This window comes from Lampris incognitus, chromosome 14, assembly GCF_029633865.1.
Source record: "Lampris incognitus isolate fLamInc1 chromosome 14, fLamInc1.hap2, whole genome shotgun sequence".
Classification (NCBI taxonomy): Eukaryota; Metazoa; Chordata; class Actinopteri; order Lampriformes; family Lampridae; genus Lampris; species Lampris incognitus.
Window position 1 is genome coordinate 47,820,948 of NC_079224.1, and position 6,963 is coordinate 47,827,910.

The window sequence follows — 6,963 nt, forward strand, 5'->3', positions numbered from 1 at the left end:
TGCGGGTGGGAAGCCGGATGTGAGTATGTGTCCTGGTCGCTGCATCAACACCTCCTCTGGTCGGTCGGGGCACCTGTTCAGGGGGCAGGGGGAACAGTGTGATCCTCCCACGTGCTACATCCCCCTGGTGAAACTCCTCACTGTCAGGTGAGAAGAAGCAGCTGGCGATGCCACATGTATCAGAGGAGACATGTGGTAGTCCGCAGCCCTCCCCGGATTGGCAGAGGGAGTGGAGCACAGACCGGGACGGCTCGTAAGAGTGGGATAGGTAGCCAAAATTCAAATGGGGGGGGGGGGATTCTATTCACCAACTGATGTTTGTTGTACCCGATGGACATGAGTCGCTGCTGGGGGACGAGGCATGTGTGGATATGGGCTTAGTAAAACAAGTCTATACCAACAACGAAATGGCATATGTGTAGCGTGCCCCCCAAAACAGTGCAAACCTGACTCATGATGCTATAATACACCAATATGCAGATGTATTTCAGGTGATTGGAGCAATGGCCTTTACATACTCCATCAAACTGAGAAAGGATACACAACTTGTGATTCACGCACCCAGAAGAATTCCAGTGGCTCTCCGTGAAAGACCAAATGCAGAACTAGACCGCATAGAGGGCCCTGGTGTCATAAAGAAGGCTGAAGAGCCCACTGACTGGTTAAATGCCACGGTCCGTTTCAACTCAAAAGAAAAATGATAAATTGCGTGTTTGTATGGATCCGAAAGATCTTAATGCTAATATCAAAAGAGAACACTACCAGATTCCAAAAAGAGAGGAAATAATCAGCGAAATGACAGAAGCGAAGTACTTTTCCAAGATGGATGCCTCACATGGATTCTGGCAGCTGAAGATTGATGAAGAGAGCTCTAAGCTGTGCACTTTAAACACCCCATTCGGCAGGTACTCACGTCAGCGTTTACCCTTTGGAATTAGCTCCGCCCCCGAAATCTTTCACTGCACAATGGAGCAAATTATTGAGGGTCTGGAGGGTGTGCAGGTGTATGTGGGCGATCTGGTCGTACGGGGCTCTTCTCAGAAGGAGCATGACACCAGACTGGAGGAAACACTCAGGAGAATATAGTAGAAATATGGACTCAAGCTCAACAGAGACAAATGTCAGTTCAGTGTCAGCGAGATCAAGTTCATCGGGGACAAGATCTCCACGGAAGGGGTCCAACCAGACAAGGCAAAAGTAAAGCCCATATACGACATGGAAAAACCAATGGACAGGAAAGAGGTGCAGTGGGCCCTTGGTATAGTTAAGTGTTTGGGAAAATTCCTACCAAATTTAGCAGTGAAAACTGCAAATCTAAGAAAGCTATTACACCAAGAGACAACGTTCCAACGGGGACATGAACATGGGACAAAACGGAAGGGGCTGCTACATGTTCTAACAAGTGAACCCCTACTGAAGTTTTCCTGCCCCAAGAAGAGAGTAAAGGTGTCTACAGATGCATCGAAGGAAGGTTTAGGGGCTGTCCTTCTGCAGGAAGATGAGGGAGCACGGCAACCAGTGGCATATGTGTCACGCTCCACGATGGCTACGGAGTACAGATACGCACAAATCAAAAAGGAGTGCCTTAGTTTGGCTTTTGGGTGGGAAAAATGTCATACACCTATGGACTTCCTAACGTTATCCTAGAAACAGACCTCAAGTCAGTGCTTGAGACTGCAAAAAAAAAACAAAAAAAAACAAAACTGTGTGACATGTCGCCCTGGACACAGCACCGAATGATGAGACCGCAGGGTTATGATTATGAGCTCACGTATGTGACAGGAACACAACTGTTCATAGCAGATACACTTTCCAGTGCTGCACCATGTGTCACACACCATGAGTCAGAAGAGCATGTGGCTCTTCATGTGGATGTGGTCTATGCTGCGTTGCTCGCCACACAGGAACAGCTATCAAAGATAGCCAGAGACATCAATGGACCCTGTCCTGAAGAAAGTGAAGAGAAATCTGTGAGGGATGGAAGAAGGGCTCGTGTAAACAACATTATCACATTCGGTCAGAGCTCTCTGTGGTGGACGGACTTCTGCTGAAGTGCGACAGGATTGTGGCACCCACATCTATGTGACGAGAAATGCTCACCAGGACACACGAAGGGCACCTGGGTGCAGAAAAGTCAAAAAGAAGAGCGCATGATGCTCTCTACCCAGATAGCAAAGTTGCTGTGGCCCGGACCCGCCCCACACCCGACACTTCACCCGGCCCACATACCGCGTGGAATAATGGCACTTGGGTGGTCCGCTCCCGTTTTTCAGATCTGGGTCAGAACCAAGCCACAGCAATGCCGCATGTGCCACATATTTGCCAAAGGTGGCCCATATTTGTTTTGTGATATTTAGGCCATATTCACCATTTACCACACAGGCCGCTTCAGAGTCACATCCAGACTACATGTTGGCCAGAGCACCGCATCTTTGCCACAAAAGGCCCACATGTGATTTGACATATTTGGGTCATATCTGCTATATTACATGTGGGCCACTTCAGGCTCACATCCATTTTGTCAGGGCCAGAAGAAGACCATCAGTGCTGCATTATTGCCTGAAGTGGCCCACATCCAGATGCTGTTTGGATACTGGCCAAACATGAACTCTGATATCAACCAGCTGACCAGTGAGTGTGCTACATGTCAGGAGTATCACGATAAGCAAACAAAGGAACCCCTCTCATTACCACAGCGCTCCCGTCACAGCCTTGGGAAAAGGTAGGATAACGCACTATGAGGGCAAAGACTATTTGTTAGTTGAAGATTACTGTTCCTATTATCCGGAAACATATCTCTTGTCCAGTACCACATCAAGAGCAGTGATAACTCAAGTGAAGCCAATCTTTTCCAGGCAGGGTATCCCTCTTAACTGGTTTCTGATAATGGCCATCCCTATGCCAGTTATGAGTTTCAGGCGTTTGCTTCAGAATATGAGTTCAACCGTGTCACCTCCAGTCCTCTTTATCATCAGACCAATGGCAAAGCAGAGAAGGGGGCACAGATTGTGAAAAGAAAGCAGGACATAGCAACACTGACCCCGTACCTGGTGTTGATGTCATACAGGCCAGCCCCGCTGGAAAGTGGCAAGTCTCCAGCCGAGCTACTGCTGGGTCGCAAGATCTGTACTCGACTGGCCAGTCATGGTGGCCAGTCATGGCTCACGCATGCCTGAACACAGGGATGAGGTGTGGGCAGACAAAGCCAGAAGACTAAAGCGGAAACAAAAGACATGTCATGGTCGCACAGCCACTGCTCTTGTGCCTCTCCAGGAGAAGGACGTAGTTTGCATATAAGGTCCTAGGTCATGTAGAAAAGAGCCATCATTCTGCAACAGGTCGCCCCCAGGTCATACAGTGTCATGACAGAGAAAGCATGAAGCATCTTTGAAAACCAGAGTCATTCCAACCACAGGTGGACAGAGAGGATGACCTGATAAGGGACAGCAGACTGAATGACGACGAGATCAGAGCAATGGCACAAAATGACAAAGGACACAATAGTGACAATGTGACAGTGGTTCTGTGTGGTGCCGACATCCATTGCACGTTGTCCATCTTGGGAGAGAGATCCCTCATCCGTTGCTCTCCCCGAGGTGTCTTCCTATTTTTTCTCCCTGTTAAAGGTTTTTAGGGAGTTGTTCCTTGTCCGATGTGAGGGTTAAGAACAGGATGTTGTGTTGCTGTCAAGCCCCTTGAGGCAAATTTGTAATTTGTGATACTGGGCTATACAAATAAAACTGACTTGACTTGACATGGCTGTAATGGACACACCTAAGGAGGGTCAGCGTCCCGTTCAACTGCGCAGGTCAGTGACCCAGAAAGCCTGTGGTTAAACTGGACCTGTAGTTGGACTGAAAAGACTATGAACAGCTAATTGACTCCTGGGTGTGGGAAGTGTTCATAATTTACCGGCCAATGTTTTGAAAGGTGTAGTTTACACTACTTGTGTTTCTATATGCTTGTTAGTGTTGTGTTCCTATGATAAGCCGTCTGTTGTGTGTTGTCTTCATTGAGGGGGGAGATGTACTGATAACAGTATCTGTCGTAAAGTCAGTTGTAACATGACGAGTCAAGAGTAAAAGCTGCACAACCGACTGTGAGACTATCATTTACATATGATATGAATGATGATTTATTTCTAACACGTAAATAGGCAGGATATAACATACAGATAAACCATTGCTAATAATCTGAACTGATAAATCCACACGTCAAACTCAAAACATCAACTCTCCGTATGCATCAGATTATTTGTTACATGTTGGAAAAGGAGGAAGTACACACTTGTTTTTTTTACCCTTTCTCACCTACTCACTCAATTTCCACTGTACTGCGTAGTTCACATTCAATGCAAGTTGTGCTGCACAATATAAAACTCACCTACTGGGAACAATAGGAGGGGGGAAAAACACATCATAAACAGGTGAGACAGAACACATCCTAGTGTCATGTACCAAGAATAAACAGAGCTCAATGCTACGTACAACCCAACTATCCACTCGCTGTCACAGAAAGACAAACAAAATAAATAAATACATAAATGTTTGGAGCTAAATACAGTTAAAACAGCTCTTATCGTCTCTATATCTCTTGATAATCAGTCCTGTGTACGTCTTCTTGAACTGTGTAGTGTTTGTACTGTGTTTGAGTTCCATGCTCACACTGTTCCACAAGTTCACCCCACAGATTGAAATGCCCACGCTCTTCACAGATGTACCAACCCAATTTCGTGAAGTTTAATTTCCCTCTCAGATTATTTTTCCCCCTATCTGAGAATATTTTTTGTATATTACTTGGTTAGTGGATTGTTTATTGCTTTGCACAGTATTTGTGCTGTGTTAAATTCTACTAAATCTCGTGTAACAGTACACCTCTGTCTGGCCAATCGGTACAAAGTCCTTTTCTCCTTCCTTAGAGTCCAACTGTCATACAACTCACCGCACTGACTTTTTATTTTTACTACTACCACTACTACTTCTACTACTACTACTACTACTACTACTACAACTGCTGCTAGTACTACTACTACTACTTCTGGCTGCTCCCGTTAGGGGGCGCCACAGCGGATCATCCGTTTCCATCTCTTCCTGTCCTCAGCATCTTCCTCTGTCACACCAGCCACCTGCATGTCTTCCCTCACCACCTCCATAAACCTCCTCTTTGGCCTTCCTCTTCTCCTCTTCCCTGGCAGCTCCATATTCAGCATCCTTCTCCCAGTATACCCAGCATCTCTCCTCCACACATGTCCAAACCATCTCCATCTTGTCTCTCTTGCTTTGTCTCCAGACCGTCCAACCTGAGCTGTCCCTCTAATGTGCTGGTACTGGTCCCTAACCCTGTCCTCCCTCATCACTCTGCCGTGTTATTAAAACAAAACACAGATAGGCAGCGTGGTGCGTCTGCCCGGGGCCGGGCAGTGAACGAGGCTTCCCGGCAGCTCCGCGGCTCAGTCAACTAAGCTCCGCCGTCCCGCCCCCCCCCCCCGGGGAGGACCAGCGAGGTCCAATATGGCGCCGTCTGACGCGCTACCCCACAGCACAGGTTGTCCGAATACGGGATTTAAATACTGTGACGTGCATGGATAAGTAGACACGCTGGCCACTGGCTGGCCGGTCTGACCCTTTAGTCTAGCGGTCAGCGACGCCTCCTGCGGTGCGGGCGATGCGGGTTCGCTTCCCGGCCGCGGCAGCTCCTGTGGTTGCGTTGCGTTGCCCCCCCCCCCGAATTCGCCACAGTACCGTTACTTCCCGGTGTGCAGCCCGACACGTTACCCCGCTGGCAGGACGACCGACAGCGTGAGGTCCCCCACAGCCGGGTGACACACGTACTAATACCCTTCAGACCGGTCCAGAACCGCCGCCTACGTCAGCGGATCCCGGAGTAACAGAAGACCACCGAGGTGACATGCGGGGCTGCTGTACGGGCCGTGCGTGCTCCGAGCAAGGCGCGAATACACACAGCGGCTCGGGGTTCGAGTACCGCTCAGACTGTGACGCGGGGCGGCCATTTCATACCAAGCGCTCCGGGAGTGCGGCCAGGAGGTCGGGGCGCGCTCCCGGAGCCTCTTTCATTCGGTCAGTACGTCAAGTCAGGTCTGCTTGTGTAGCCCGGGGTCCCGGTCCGCAGCGCGTTGACGTGGTCCGCCAGGTTTCTCCTTCTGGCACAGCGCCACGTTACTCGGCGTGAGGAGGAGGAGGAGGAGGAGGAGGAGGGGGGCCGCTTGAGCGAGGCTTGGTGCACAACACAACCGTCACGGTGACCCACAAAGACAAAACAACGCGGCTTTCTTCCCTTTCTCGTTATCGCCGGTTCACAGCTCAGCTAGCTTACCGGCTGCCCGGGTTAGCTTCAGAATGACCCGACACACGGAGAAACAACCGAAGACTTCACAAACACCGTTATACAAACAGCAACGATCATAACACTGATGTCTGAACCCCTACCCCAATAGGTGTCACGACGTCCCTGCACACAATTCTGCTGCTTTTGACGCCGGTTAGCGAACAACGAACCCCTCAAACAACTGGGTTTCCGGTACGGACCGGACGGTGGCCCCGCTGCTTCCTCTTGAGCGGCTCGCGTCTTCTTCACGTTTATTGGCGGTTGAAAAACAAATACCGCCACCAACTGGACTGGAGAGTAGACCAGGATTTCAGGGGGGGGGAGGGACTCACAGTATCTTCAGGACTTCATTTCATGCACTTGTGTACATGAAATTAAACGAAATATACTTTTCCCAGCCCACAGCAGTACAGCACAAAGACAACAACACACCCCAAACTACAAGAACACACATCAACCGCTACTACTACTACCACTACTACCACTACTACTACTACTACTACTACTACCACTACTACCACTACTACTACTACTACTACTACTAACACTACTACCACTACTACTACTACTACTACTACTACTACCACTACTACCACTACTACTACTACTACTACTACC

At 49.1% G+C, this 6,963-nt stretch overlaps 1 protein-coding gene across 1 annotated transcript in view; it reads right to left on the reverse strand.

Moving 5' to 3' along the window:
• Window positions 1–6,553, reverse strand: part of dhx9 (DEAH (Asp-Glu-Ala-His) box helicase 9) — a 50,080-nt gene extending 43,527 nt beyond the window's left edge. Inside the window, exon 1 of the mRNA XM_056292872.1 lies at window positions 6,447–6,553. The gene's annotated coding sequence lies outside the window, so the exon portion shown is untranslated. The remainder of the gene's footprint in view (window positions 1–6,446) is intronic.
• Window positions 6,554–6,963: the final 410 nt, after the last annotated feature.